The sequence below is a fragment of the Melanostigma gelatinosum genome (genome assembly GCF_949748355.1).
Source record: "Melanostigma gelatinosum genome assembly, chromosome: 18".
NCBI lineage: Eukaryota > Metazoa > Chordata > Actinopteri > Perciformes > Zoarcidae > Melanostigma > Melanostigma gelatinosum.
Window position 1 is genome coordinate 17,075,044 of NC_136651.1, and position 15,916 is coordinate 17,090,959.

The 15,916-nt window shown below is 45.7% G+C and overlaps 1 protein-coding gene across 7 annotated transcripts in view; it reads right to left on the minus strand.

Annotated features, from left to right (window-relative positions):
• vav2 (vav 2 guanine nucleotide exchange factor) overlaps positions 1 to 15,916 on the minus strand; it is a 182,234-nt gene that overhangs the window by 86,874 nt on the left and 79,444 nt on the right. The window lies entirely within an intron of this gene.

The following is a 15,916-nucleotide window of genomic DNA, read 5'->3' on the forward strand; positions in this document are numbered from 1 at the left end:
ATACTGTTCAGAATTTTTTTTTAAAGATTGCAGTACGGGAAATATTGAATTCGTCGTAAGAACATTGGATTTTGTTTCACTTGATACGAAAAAGTTTCCGAGGCACACATGATACTCGATGACACACAAACTCACACACGCGCGCAAACGTATTCATATAAAGACAATACATCGGTTCACATTTTAACCAGCCGTAACACACTTGACATTGGGGAATATTGCTGGAGCAGATGAATGACTCGGCTGCGCTGAAACAAAGATGACAAGATCGATTGAACGGGCTCAGCGTCGATCCATCACAAAGGCCTGGATCGGTCCGAATCCAGACCCTGCAGATTGTCTCGTGCAGATCCCAGATTGAAACCCTCCTTCCTGGCCTTCGCCCGACCAGACATTCCTCCGCCCCTTTGCAACCACGGAGAACCGGTTAGATCCGCCACGGACGGGTGAAAAAGGAGCCAAGAGGTACGGCTCAGAAGGAGCAATCAATGAACGCGTCGAGGGAACTTGAGAGTGACGTAATACTCATATGCGGTGCATACAATGACACACAAAACTTTTCACTCGCCGATCCAAACCTATGTCACTATGTTTGTTGGTAGGCAATGAAGTTAAAGGGACAGTTCAACCCAAAAGCAAAAATACATTTTCCCCCTAGTGCTGTTCATCGAGAGAGATCATTTGGGTGTGAGTTTTGGAGATGTGGGCCGTAGAGATGTCTGTCCTCTCTCAAATAAAATGACTCAGCTTGTGGTGCTCAGATCGCCAACAAAAAAAAAAAAAACATTTGAAAAACTCAACAGCAATGTTCCTCATGATTTCTGTACAGAAACACTGCTGCTGAGGTTTCCAAATTTTGTTTTTGGCCCTTTGAGGATCACAAGCCGAGTTCCATCTAGTTCCATTGTATCCGTCGGTGAGTGAAACATGTAGTGATCTGATTGTAACATTTCTCATCGATTCAAAACTGTCAGCATTTAGTTACATAACAGATATGGTAATTAGGTGGCAAATAATGGTTACAGATGGTTTTTATGACACTTTTAAACCTAATTACATCTGTAAACGGGGCATCAGGTCCAGTTTGTGCTGCATATTGCCGCTAAAAGCAACAAAGAAGGCGTTTGGATGCATTTCTTTTCCAACCACAGAAATAACGGACAATGCTGCAAACATATACTGGTTGCAAAAAAACTAATTTGTGATTTTAATCGAAAAGATCTGTAAAACTGAGTTCCTCCACAACATATTTTAAATCTTGTGTTTACCAGAGAAGATGTCATAAGTTTCTTGAAAATTACAATGAAAAACAAAGCAGAAAAAATGACTAATCGACAAAACAAACAAACATCAGTCTCCTAAGACTAAAATGATCGATTCGTCAACTAATTGACAGACGGGGCAGCCCTAAAACAAAGAATCACATTTTGGATAAGTTTGACTTTATCTATGCCTGCACTGTTGTGTCTACTTCACCCAGCAGCCTCTCTTCTTCAGTGTCGGATAAGAAAGACTGGGGTGGCCCGAGGTTTTCTTTCATCCCTCTGCCGTCCCCTCGCTGCCACTCACAGAGGGCCTGAGAATGGGATCTTATCTGCTGTGTGTGGGCTCTGAGCACACACACACACACACACGGGACCAGCATAACAAGCAGAACCGCCTGAGCGATGGACCGCAGAGATACCGTACAAGCGAGCAGGAATACATTGATAGTCAAGTGAGATGAGCCATGCAATATTAATCAGAGCATTATCAAACATCATCTCAGATTGACTCTCACATGCCGAGGAGCTGCACAGAAATGTACACACTCGCTCAGCGAACCTGAAGTGGGTCTCCACGGGAGGCAATTGAGTTTAATTGAAGGAAAATACAGGGAGATTACATTTGTTGGTATAACTTTGTCGGTATATCCAGTGTCAGGGAAGTATGGCGACATCGGCGATTCCCCCGAGCGTTGGAGAGTCATGTTGTACTATGGCGTACAAGCACTGAGCCGTATGTGGGGTGAGAGGAGGTTTACATCGGCGCCTCCGCCGGGTTTAACTCGCTCAAATGAAGCAGAGAGAGAGAGAGAAGCAGCATGTTCCCATGATGCCTTGTCCCCGTAGATAAACACACAGATACATACAGAACCACCTCCAGTATAGCATGCATTAGCAGTGGGAGTGAAGTGAGGGAGAGGGGGAGGGGGGAGGAGTGGTGAAGGACGAGGCGTTGGCTTATTGTGCTAGAGCTCAGCAAAAACAATGGAGCTTGTATCTCCTTCATGAGGCCGCAGTATATAGAAGAGGCAAACCTCCGGGGCTGAAACATGCAGCCAAACCAGACCTAGGTGAGGTCACCTTACCTGAGCTTCGCTTGTTGTGCTAAAAAACACTCTTGAGAATTCATTTTCTTCCAGTAAGTACATTGCAAATAAGCCTTGTTTATTTGCACATATATATATATACACACATATATATATACATACGTATGTATGTATGTATGTATGTATGTATGTATACACATATATACACACACACACACACACACACACACATATATATATATATACATATATATACATGCATCTGCAGCAAGGTGGTGAGCAGCAGTCACCACCGCAGACAGACGGCAGGAGAACCGAGGGGTCGCAACGAGGCAGCTGCTCCCCGTTACCGCCGCCCCCGGAGTAACGGGTAAACGTGGGGGTCGAGTGTGAAAAGGGGTTTACAGCTAAATACTGGCTTTACGCGACACCTTCTGTGATCTTTGAAGCAACGAGACACTCCTTGTTTACGTCCTCTGCAGACATAAGGAATGGAGGTTTTGCATCTTCTCTCGATCACATGGGCCCAGATGCACTTTTGATCTTTCTTGTTGGCCCATCCATGTATATAGGGAGCAGTGGGCTGCCTACAGGCGCCCGGGGAGCCGTTAGGGGTTCAGTGTCTTGCTCAGGGACACGTCGACACATGACACGTCCCAGCCAAGGATCGAACCGTCGACCTGGCGGTTACCAGACAACCCTCTTAACCACGGTCGCCACAAATGAATTCATTCTAGCGGGATAAAACAGCACAGGTTGAGAGAGCGCTCCTGGGTGCGCACAGAAAGAAAACACCGTCTTTCGTCGCGTACGGTCGGGTGGCTTCAATTGAGCTGCAACAACTCAAGGGTGCAGCAGGCCATGCATCCAAAATCACTGAGCAGCGCCCTGCAAATGAGTGCGAGAAAGGATCTCACTGAATAATATGACACCGCGAGTGTTGTTCATTCATCTAACTTTTACAAAGCGGCATCGTTTTGTAGTCTTTGTGGTGTTTGTGTGGGAGACAAATGATGTCTCTGCGTGATGACTGGAGGTTACCAAACAACACAGAATATGCTCATTTGAAGCGAGGGAGCAAAAACCGCCGTCGACTCAAACAGCAAGTGGAAAACAATGTAAATCTGAGGATTAAAGAACCCCTTTAAAATGTTATTTGTGTGCATCTTGTATAGACTTTTACCGCCGTCAGTGTTCTTTATCTGTTCATACCCCAAATCCTCTACTTGATGATGAATTACGGCCAGAGCAGTAGCAGTAAAAGACTGCTCTGTTCAAAGGAAGATGTTTACAGGAAACCTCCGCACTCCATATGTCTCATGAACTACCCCTCCTGTCTCAGTGTTTCATAAACACACGTCTTTCCCTTCCAACAGTCGAAGGATGAGCAGTTGGGAATATTTTATTTACAGATCTTTACTGTATCCCCCGACAGTGTACAGTACATATTGAACCGAAACACAGAGTCTAAAGTGAGCCGTGCGTACAAAGTAACAGATGATGAAAACAGTAAATATATGCTACACTCTCCTGTGCTGATCCGTCCTCCTCCTATCGGCTCTCACAGGACCCTAAAGAGTCGTTTCTCCAGTCTGTCAGAAGGCTCGGGTTGAAAGGATCCCATAAGAAACTGCCATTTATATATAAAGTATCACGCCTTTCGGACTTATCGCTTTCTTTTACTCCTCCATCACAGAGGCAGGGGAAGTAATTTAGTGTCGGAATATGGAGAGTGTAGATAAAGTAGCCAGTGCCTCTTTTCCCCTTCCCGCGGGGTTTTCACAGACGGGCTCCGGTTGCCAACATCATGAAGCTGCTGTTGGCTGCTAAGCCGCACACTGTAATAAGTATTAAACCTCAATAAGCTGTCATGTCAGAGCTGCTGGGTGTTACAGAGACTGTGCAACGCGGTTCCAACCAAACCACTGGAACTGTCAAGGGATGAGAGTGAAACGCTGATAAGACCACAGCTGCTTTTAGGAAGAAGTGAATTTCACAGGCGGCACGACTGCATACAAAGTCAATGTAAAGGTGCAAGGAGACATGAAAGGATGCAAATTCACCCTAGGAAGCACCACGAGGCAATTTTTGCGGGACTTGAGTAAAAGAACATATCCGTTTATCCCAAAGCTGCATAGCTTAACTTCATGAGCACATAGAGACAAGAACGTAAAGAGGAACTTGAGGAAAATAATTGAAAAACTGTAATCTGAGTCTGAGCCGACGTGGCTCGCTAACAGACGTGGCTGACGCGTGTACTGTCGGCGCATTGGTTGCTTGTGACCCCGAAAAAATGATTTGAATGGTAAGTTAGAAGGTAGAGCGTTATCAGGATGCATTCAGACTGGAGTTTCACTCACTGTTGGATTCAAGCACACCATTGGCTTTCTGACTAGACATTGGCAAAGGAATGCTATTTCATTTTACCTAAATAAAAACTAAAGATGGCTCTTTTATGAAGGCAAAATTCAGTTTTTCCTGCAGTCTGGATGGTGCTGCCGTCCCGATATGGAGCCTTGCAGAAGAGTGAGCCCTGCTCCTCATTGATCTGATATAAGGCGAAGGGCCTGTGTGTGTCTCTGCTGTTCTAACCGGGAGATAATCATGATCCATTTCCCAGGGCCAAGATGTTGCATCCTATTATAATCCATCGGGCTGGGGTTTTTGTCCGGTCAGATAAGTGCTGTAATTAATTATGTTAGAGGGGGAAACTTCATTAGCTCGGCGAGTCCTTCGACCTCGGCACACCTCAGCCCAAGAAGCTCGTGGATTCACACTCGCACGCGTGACTGCAGCAATATTGCTAAATACGCTAAAAACATACGCTAAAGCGATGACTTTCATGGGATTGCTGGTTCACATTCACGGTCCCCAAAGTGTAATGGGAAACGCTGTTGCTTGTCAAATGAGCCGAGCTGACAGCGAGTATTCTAAAAGCACAACATGCACGGTAACTCGGGACTTCAAGTGTATAAAAGGTACAGGAATATATGTAGTTCTGCAAATCTGGGTACTCCTGTTGGCTTCTCAGATTGCTTTTTGCACCCAGAGGTTCTTGTATTTTCGGAAAATAAAATTGAAACAACCGCATTTTTTGAAAAGCCTTTTGGTTCGAGGGGCTGTTGATAAAAAATTCCTCCAATAAAATATATATCATCAAGCATTCACTTTGATATACTCGAAACGTATGATGTCGACGGAGGTTTTTAATAAATGACGCATTTCATCAATAGGAACTTTGTCCGTCTATTGAGTGGAAAGCAGAGACGGGAGAAGAAATAACAAGGAAGAAGAGAAAAGAGTCACAACTTACAGATTCATCTGCAAAAAAAAAACAGCTATTCACTGCTTACTTTGAGTATTTGTAGCAATACATTTTTCGATATATTTTTAGTCGAACTTCACAGAAGCCATGCTCACATTATAACGTGTCATACTCTACAGAAAGTGTCACATGGGATCAGCCAAATGTGAAGTCATGTATTCAGCTCTGATGAGAAACGGGGCCGACTGCCACATGACTAAAAAGAGGTTGGGGCAAGGGGGAACGTACACGTGGGCGCTGACCTCTGAAGCTTCGCAGGACCCTCTGGAAACAACTGCCCCGCGTGCTGCTCTACTGTACCTGGACGCTCACAGACGGCTACAACAGTGAGTCCAGAGAATGTGCTCTCTGTATCCGAGCAACAGTCAAAAGATGTCCGATTCATCATAACGTACAACAAGGAAAAACAGACAATTCTCCAATGCGAGCAGCTGTCGAATGCTTGACATTTTTGCTTGGAAAATTATGAAACAATGAATCAATTATTAAAATGTTGCAAATACATTATTAGTATTTGAAGAGCCCCCTACACACCCATACCACATCCACACAGGTGCTTCCACTTGCTTGATTAGACCTCTACCTGTTGGTGCAGGACAACTTACCCTGTCGGCATTCTTATTGGTCCATTGCTTGTGTGACATCATGCAATTCCAAGCATGGCTCCGCCCTACTATTCCGACTAATCAGCCGTGGTAATTGAAAACACCCGTGTGGACGAGCAGGGCCTTTAATGATATCCCCGCTTGCAAATGTGAGGAGCAGGTGAAATGAATTGTGTTAACGAGGCCTCAGTTATCTATCGGTAGTTTACCTGGTGATTGACCTGCAGAATGAACAGCAGTTAAATGTGATGTTAGAACATGCAAATGGCTTTTCCACATGTGTGCATATGTTACTGCTTATCAGGGATTTTAAATTCTGACTAAGGTCTATATGGATGTTGCGTTTGACATAGCAGGTTACTCTTCATCCTGATGCACGCTGATGATCAGAGGCTGAGCGAATGTTACCACACACACACACACACACACACACACTGGCATAGACCATAAACTCTAAGTGTGAACACACGGCCTTGAACCCGCAAGCAGCAGGCGGCGCGGTAAAGCAGCCACTTAGCAATGAATGCGACCTGATGAACTCGTAGGACACGGGGCTTTGTTCTCTGCACACTATATTAATGACACGAGTACACAAGACGGATCAACAGCTGGACTTGCAGAATCGATAAAATATTCAGCCGGCGGCTCCGCGCTCGGCCGACCAGCAGAGCTGTCCTAGTTGCTTATTCAGAGGAGCAGCGGCTTGTTTGTCCGTAATGAGCTTCCTCATTACGGTGTGGGAGGACGGATGGGGAGCGTGTGTGTCAGAGACAGGTGTGTGTGTGTGTGTGTGTGTGGTTGTGCTGATGGTGGAGGCTTCGGTGTGTGTATGTCCTGTATGTTGTGTTGTAGCAGCAGCATTTGGACTGGAGGTGATTAGCGTGAGCACCGAGCCAAAACAACAAGTCTCTTTTTTTCCGCTTACTCTCCTCATGAGAAATTGAAAAGCACGGAAACTAAATGCTTTAAATAAATGTGATTTTACACATTTTCCTAGATCCCCAGACAGTTTTCGAAATTATTCTTTTGACCCCAAAACTAAAATCCAACACCTCACTCACCTTTAACTTTTAAAAAAGGCCTTCCTGTGATTGTTGGGACTATATGACTACTGTAACAACACACTCCCTCACTGGGATTAATGCAGCATTTCAATCAGAAAAGTTGAGGTGGTGAGCATAAATTAAAAGAAAGTCATTAAAGTCTTCGATAAAACAACATTTATTGTTTCCGTCACTCAAACTTGCATGCTAATTAGAATAGAGTGTAAATGATGAATGCTGAACGACAGTCTTTGTATTCATGAAGTCAATGCCACGTTCATCATTCGACATTTAAATCCATCTGCCTCTTTCATCACATCAACTCACGACTCACCACTGACTTTTCCCATTTACATTTAATTGCACTGATATGCGTCGTGTCATTTTTCGGACTCTGACTCTCGCGCTCTTTGTTTACATGCATCCATCTTTGCTTCACTGCTTACACTCCCACCCCCCTCCTATTCTGACAGTCAAGTCTTTTCCAGGGGGGGGAGGGGAAGGGGAGGCGGGGGAGTCCGGCTGTGGAGGGTGGAGGAGGAGGAGAGAATAACTGGCCCTAGACAGAACTACTGTGGCCCTGCTGGGATAGCGGCTTGGATTCCAGTCCGTCACAGACAAAAAAACACACACACACACCTACTTAAACACACAAACACCACTCCACATTCAAGGACAGGGCATGGGCAGAGTCCGGAACGTGGTCAGAACAGCAGACGGATGAATCCACAAGCTTTCATTCTTCCTCTTCCACATCCCTGAGCTAATATATGATGCGGGTTTACCTCGACTGGGGGCCAAACATATGAAGAAAGAAAACCACCACCACTCTTCAAGGTCACATTCACACTGACAAAAGACTACAGAGCAGTATTTCAAGGAGAGAGTTGGACATGCTGTACACAAGCTCGAAAACAAGGAGGTCGGAGGTCAAACCATCCGGGGACGGGCGCATTCCGCTCAAATCTCCAATCTCCTGGAAAAGTAGGCTGGCGAGGTCTGTAAGGGATTCCAGGGCTATCTATAGTGTGTGTAATGATAACCCACCACGCAATAAAAGACTATTCCAGGAGGTCTTCCAGGATGGATTACATATGGGAAATTAGTCATTCTAACAACCACTTTATCTACTTCTGCTCTATGAAGAGGCTCTCTTTTCTTCGCCTCCTCCTCCTCCTCTATTAATATTATATATATATATATATTTATTTATTTATTTTTCTCCCCAAATGATAACAATATATTTTTCCAGCACATTCTCAGATACTTGTTTTCAGGCTGCGGAAATTAAATGCACGAGCAGCCTCATCAAGATTCACATCGTTTAACTAAAAAATAATCCCACGTGGGACTCATTCATTCGCCCAAATATCAACGATTTGTGCAAACAGCGAAGCCTCCGTGAGGAGGAGGAGGAGGAGGAGGAGGAGGAGGAGGAGGAGGAGACGTTTTCATGTGTTGAACTGGAGCGCCATGGGACGAACGGAAGCGAGAGAAAGCAGGTTCACTCGTGCTCATATATGGTTTGTATCTTGACAATTGGCGATAATTATGATTGGAAATTTCACATGGGGGACGTGTGAGGCATTTCCGTGCAGAGGTTAGAGATGGCAGCCGACACTTCTGGACTCTTGACAGCTTCCAGGGAGCTTCAGCCTGTCCGGTGAATCCCTGGTGGTCCCAGGGGGAAGCAGCACGAGGCACGCTGGGACTTTCAAACTGACACGAGTCCATATGGGAGTCTGTGGCACCTCGTCAGGTCACAGATCTGTTCTCCAGTGCCCATAGGTGGATGTCAGGTGTTTACTTGGAAAGCTGCATTTAGACGGCCTCTACAGTACAGCATATAGAATGTGTGTCGCCATATGGAATAAAAGTTCAAGAAGTATAAATAATTCAAGGCACTGAGAATTCTTCTTGCAGATCAAAGGAGAAACCAGTGAAAAATGTATGTGCAAAAAGCATGAGTGGGATTTTTTCCTGTGTTTCTTCTCCCTGTCAGCCCTGATCTTGATGTTATTTTGGTCTGCAGATTTGCCCACACACTGCAGGCCTCAATTAGCTGCTGTGAAAGGAGGACATTAAAAACACACAGACACATTGTGAGGCCGGTTGGCACCGCTTTGGGGTGAAAGGTGATGTTTAAAACGTCAAAAGAGAGTCGCACGGTGCAGCTATGACAAAGGAGGAGGGGCAAACACAATAAATAGATCGGCGAAGGGTAAGTGTACTCACACGAGCATCCCATTATGAAACACACAGGCATTGTAGCATGAGCGAGAGACGTCACTGAGGCGACTTTTTGGTGTGTTGTCAATCTAATTACGTATTTTCTCAGTCTTATACTTTAACAGTTGTAGAATAATCTGTCTGTCTCGACCTGCAAAGCGATCTTTTAAATTGACAAACATTCAAACGGGATCAAAGAAATGATCTGCCGCTTGCATTCTCATGGTGGTCCACCGGAAGGGGCGGGGCTTCGCCGCTCTGTCATCACAGCAGCTGTTCTCGTCTCTTTTGGTTTTAATTAAGATAAATACTTAACATTCCGAAGAAAAAAAATCGCCATGTACAGTATGTGTTCAGACATATATCTACTGGGAATAAAGTCGTGAGCATTGCAATAGCTTCCCTCCCAGTGGCCTTCTGATGTGATGATGTAATGCTGCATTAGCCTTTGCTGCTGTATATGCTCGATGTCCTGTCCTCTATGCCGCATTACATCTCACTCTGGAGCGGCCCATTAGGGCTTACGGTGGCTCACATTATATGTAATGTGAATCCGGCAGTGCACGTCAGTATCCGTCTGCATCGCACGCGCACAGTTTTTACACCTGTGCTCCTCCGACGGACCCTCATTAGAACGTTTTCCTCCAGCAGCGACGAGCGCCGTGTGGAATAATGATCATCAGTCTCTCTCTCTCATCAGATCTGGGTCAAGAACTTGAAGCGCTCTATTTGCAAATGTTACTGTAGTTCTGTACATGCGTCACTGAAATGGGACATTTTCTTTTGCAACCTCAGTTTAGATTATTCTCCATCATTTCTATTGGTTATCATCACTTTAAACATCTGGATATCATCGAGCTAGGAACACTAGCAGTCATCTGACCAGCAGCTTTAAAACTAATCCAAAGTTCACCGTATTATCACAACCCATGATTTAGACCAGCGGTTCCCAAACTTTTTAGGCCACGCACCCCCCTCTACATCCAGACCGGGTTCACGCACCCCCAATCACCCCCCCCCCCCCCACACACACACACACATTAAAAAAAAAGCAACAGAGCCGCATAAAAATCGGACGAATGAGAGAACAGTTTGCTCGCGCGTGGCGTTTGTTTACAAGATAAAGAACACAAAAACTTCCTGCACCGTGCCTTCTGAAAGGTAACGGACATACACCAGAAGATTGGCCAGATTGGCCACATCTGTAGGCTCGTCTACTTGCAGAGAGTAAAACTCACTCTTCTTCACGCGACCGATTAATGTAGCCAGGATGTCTTCGGACAAAGCATCGATGCACGCGACACAGTGTTGTTGGACGCGGGATCACGTCCAACTTGTTCGCTTCTCTCTCTCCAATCATACATTCCACCATCTCTTTAACATTTTTTTCCCTCTCCACCACCGCCTCTCCTTCTCCCTATTACGCGGTCAGAATACTACCACAACACGCCGCCTGTCAGAAATGCGCTCATCCACACACGCACCTCCCCAGCAACGAGGCACATCACCCGGTCACAATACCTCCAGAATGTCCCCCGGGTGAAATCCGGGACTTGGTTTTATGGTTCCGAGTGGCGGCGCTCACCCGTTGGCGCCGGGACGCGAGGTCTCCAGCCGTCCCCGCCGCGAGGCACCTGATCGTCAGGTCTTCAGCCCTCGGTACAGGCCGCGGGTCAATAAATTGTGGGTGGCGGGGCAGAGGCGAGGCAGATCACAGAAAAATAATAAAGACTAGAGTACGACAAAGATATGTTGATGAGAAACGTATTTGTAATATGTCAAACACAAACGTAATCAGGGAGAAAATACGTTTGTGGTCAAACGTAATTGAGAATGCATTTTAGTTTTGGGGGAACGTAATTTTTAGGAGACGGGACTGCACCGCCATTACATTTTTTCTCTCGCGCACCCCCTAGAGGCAGCTCGCGCACCACACTTTGGGAATCCCTGATTTAGACAATATCACAGCAATGGTCAAAGCAGCTATAATCATCATTTATATGTTAATGATGGATCACATGACTACTTGTAAGTGAAAGGGGCCACTTATAGACCCAACTGCAGTTCCCCTCAGTTCCATGAGATCTTCGACTTGTTTTTGTCCAAACAATAGTCCCAAAACCAAAATATATAAATTTATAGTGAGATACAAACGGAGGGAATGTGCTAATCCTCACAGTTGAGGAAAAAAATCCACGAAAATAAGCTTGAAAGCATAAATGAAAGTGTGGGAAAAAAACAATCCATTTTCCCAGAGCGCTTGCAAAATGTGATCTATTCTGCCGCGGTAATCTCTTAATACCTTTTGTACAACCTGTACTGTGTGATATTAACGATGGCCCGGAGACACGAAGCGCTGATCCACACGGGCAGCATCTGTAATAGAGACGGGGTAATGAAGCGGAAAGGCGTCGGCATCAAACGCGACTCCGACTCAGTTCTCCGCCGTTTCACTTTGTGTCCTCTGCTTCTAGATTATATTAGCGTCCAGTAATGACCCCGGCCACACTGCAGCAGTCGGGGCCTCTTTTGTTCCCACTGTGCGATGGCATTCAATCGCTTTGATTTAAAGATCAAATCGAGAAAACGTGCTTCTTCAATGATTTCACCGCGGGGGGGGGGGGGGGGAATATTGTCTTCTCCTGCGACGGATTCAGACAAATTACAGCTGCTGAACGCGACGGAGACGGTCGGACGAAAAATGCCGCCGGGCTTCAAGTGTCTTTGTTGGAGCAGCTCGACAGAAAGTCGCCCCGGAGGGCCGCTTGACTGACTTCTGGAGATTGATCTTCTTCAGGCTGATACCTAGACAGGGAAGAGCAGGTGAGGAATGGAATCACCACTTGATCACTGATCAATAATGGATCAAACCGTCGGAGAAGAAGACGATAAGAGGCAGGGCAGCACGATGTAAAAATGAGCCAGACATAGAAGGTGTACGGGAGGAAGAAAGAGTCACAAAAAACAGAAAGGAGCTGGATGATTGAAAGAGATTATTAAAGTGTCCCTCTCAGATATAAGGGCCGTACAGGGGTTTTGTGTGTTTCAGGCAATGAAATACAAATTGCAAATTCTGCCCTCAAGGCAATTGTTTTGATTGATAACCTAGCGTCCAGGCTCCATTGGTTGCCACTTGTTTTAATACCTATAAAATCAACTCGCAGACTGGTAAAAGAGCTGCAAGCACCACACTGAACACTCATTTTACTGGATACATATTACCGTATTGGCCAGAATATAAGAATTATCTTCCCCTGGAAATTGAGTTTTAAAAAAGCGTATTATATTTGAGAACGGCAGAGCAGATATACAAGAGTACGTACCACCGGCTCCTACATTAAGTGTTGCATTGCTTGTTGCCTTAATGTTGCTAGGCTGGCATTTTGATATTAACCCCGTGTGTGCGCTAAAAGCGGCAAACTCATTCAAAAGCCACCAACCGTTCGACAACGCGTCGGCGTGGCACTACACAGTGGCTGCTGTATCGTAGCAGCAGCGATGTTGTCACTGAATCTGTCCGTTTCAGGCGTGTATTGCAGTGCATCTTACACACAGTCAGCGATCAATGCGGCCATAAGCTGACGGACAGGAGAGAAAAAAGCAGGCTGAAAGGTAAATTGCTGACTTAGAGGATGAGAGAGAAGATGATAAGCCGCTACAGTAAACAAGGGAGGAAAACAAACAGAGAGGGCGCGATGAGAGGGGAACTAGAATGTAAAACTAAAGGAGATTTTGAAAAATGTAGAAGCTTTTAACCAGGTCTGCAGAAAAGCAGCAGGCTGGCCCTTCCATTAGCACCTGTGCTGAGGCTCTAATGACTGTGAAGACGGCATCCAGCACACCTTCACACCAGGCACAATGTGCTGCCGGTACCGAGGTAGAGAACAGGCTTCACATTTTCTTTCCGATGATTTCCTGGAAAATTTGGTGAAAAGCTGTGCTGCATTAGGACGGAAACCTGACCTCGGAGAGGGGGGGGGGGGGGGGGGACAGAAATGAGCATCTTCCCCAGAAGAGTGGAGGCTGAGCAGCAGTTAGCGCCCACGTGGCGTCGTAGAGTTGCAACTACCGACAGTATTACATTCATTATCAATTGATCCGTTGACTATTTTCCCAGTTGAGTGATTCATCATTTAAAAGTTCAGTTATAAGCAGAGGTTTACATTTTTAATGAATAGTGGCACACATCAAATGTTGGGGGGGGGGATCCGCAAGCAAGGCACAACTGTCTTAATTGTCTGAACTCCCTGCTCCCGGGTGTCTGTGTTGTTATCTTAGCTGCTTAATCGCCCACATTCTCTGCGTGCAGCTGCACTCTTCAGACTCGCTCCTTTTCATCTGTTTCATCTCACTTTCCAGTCTCGCAGCCAACACTCATCAAACATAGATGGCCTGTTTTACGCTCCATCATTAGTTTGACTTTACTCCGCTCTGCCTTTGTTCCCGCTCTCTTCCCTTCTCTTTCTCTCTCATCTCTGTCTGCCTCGCTCCAAAAACAGAGTCTGACACTTGATTTTGACTTGATTTAGGCGAACAGACAGCTCGGAGAGCGGCGGCGGTGGCGTTTCCTCTCTGCTGTTCATCCATTATTGGTACATTCAATTAACACGGGGAGAGCGCCGTCGCGCGACGACTTCGCTCGGTAATTAATGGAGTCATTATTTAGGCAGATCGTTCTCTTGGCAGCTGCAGATTGGTGGGCTCGTACTCATTTTTCGGTCGCCGCGATGATTAACGTCTGAGGAACGTCGTTTGACTTTGCACATGACTCGTGTGTTAATTAATGAGCCTAAACTGACAGCGTCCTCAAGGTATACCCGTTATTTTGCACAAATGCATTTCCCAGTCAGCCGGTTTAAATGATGCACTTAGAAATAGATTTACGTTAAACCAAAGTTGTGCATGACTAAAACGCCGGGGAATGCATCTACGGGCTATTTGTTTTCGGGAGAGCCTCGGCAGGTGTGTGTTGGGCTGGGCCACGTGTCGAGCCAGAGGAGGGATTATGGTCGCCATTGCTGACAATGTCAAATCTCAGGTCATGACAAACTGAGAAACTGAGTCCCCCGGCCTATCATAACAAATAACGAGGAACAAATTGGCCTCACTCGAAGTTTCCTGCGCACAGCTTACAGCATCGAAAAGACCCTCAACCAGGATCGGCTTCACATCACACATCAAACTGTACATGTTGCCGGCTGCGTGTGTTTGATTGGGCAGTCACTGACTCCTAAAGGATTTGGCAGGAAAAAGAAGTGTGTGTCTACTTGCGTTGGGTGAAACCTGAGAAAAGGTACAGAGCACAAAGGATGAAAGAACATTTCGAGGGCCAAAGCACAAAACCTCCTATCTGCAGAATTTTCTGATTGCCGGATTTCATTTTGGATGATGAGAACAAAGAAGGCTGTTCATATTCAGTCTGTTTTAAAATAATCCTGCCCTTTATTGAAACTTAATTTAGCTTTGTAGAACCTCTTCCAACTTGCACCAAATGATGGAAAGATTGCAAAGATCCTATCTGGAAAATGATCCAGGCATTTTTCAGATCGGAGGTGTTGCTCTTCGTCCATCGAGTTGGAGTTTGCACGTTGACTGATTAAATCTTCCTGATTAAATCTTCCTGATTATCAGGACAACACAACCCGAGTGTGACGCCGTGCCAGAGCTGAGGCGAGGTCCGGCTGAGTGCCTCTGGACATGGCGTTAGCATAACCAGCTAACGGCTGGTTAGCTCTTCGGTTAATGGTAGACAACCCAGCCCTCCACTGGCTCACCCCCCCCCCCCCCCCCCCCCCAAAGAAACATGGAATCACGGTCACATTATGCTTATTCCCTCTTCTAATGACAAGGAGCACAGTTTGGTCTACTCCTCTCACAAAACAATATAAATCTAAAACTGATCATCCATTTCCATTGACAGGAAAACAATGCTCTGTTTGTCTTGATTGTCTTACCTGATGTATTTTCTACTGCATCTGTCCAGCTTTAGTCAGATACATTAGTATTTGTGACTCACAGTTATGCTGCTTTGCCAATGTTCTAAGCAATGGCTTCATGTTATAGAGCGCCATACCCTGAGTGCGAATCAACATAATCTCCCGAAACATGCTGTTGACTAAGGCCATTCGTGTTACTGTGTGGCACTTTTATGGCTAACATTTCGTTTACTTTCTTTTTTTCCTCTCTCTCTCCGTGTCATATGCACAAACACACAACGTCCTTTACACAATTATGAAACCCTTGGCTGACACACACGAACTCAGCGGCCCATTAGCATCATCGCATGCACACCGAACATCCCCTGCCAACACAACTCTTCCTTTTAAACGAGCGTGCAACAAAGCAAATAACCCCAGCAAATCAATTAAAGTCTGCTGTGTGTGTAATTGTGTGTGAGTTTGAG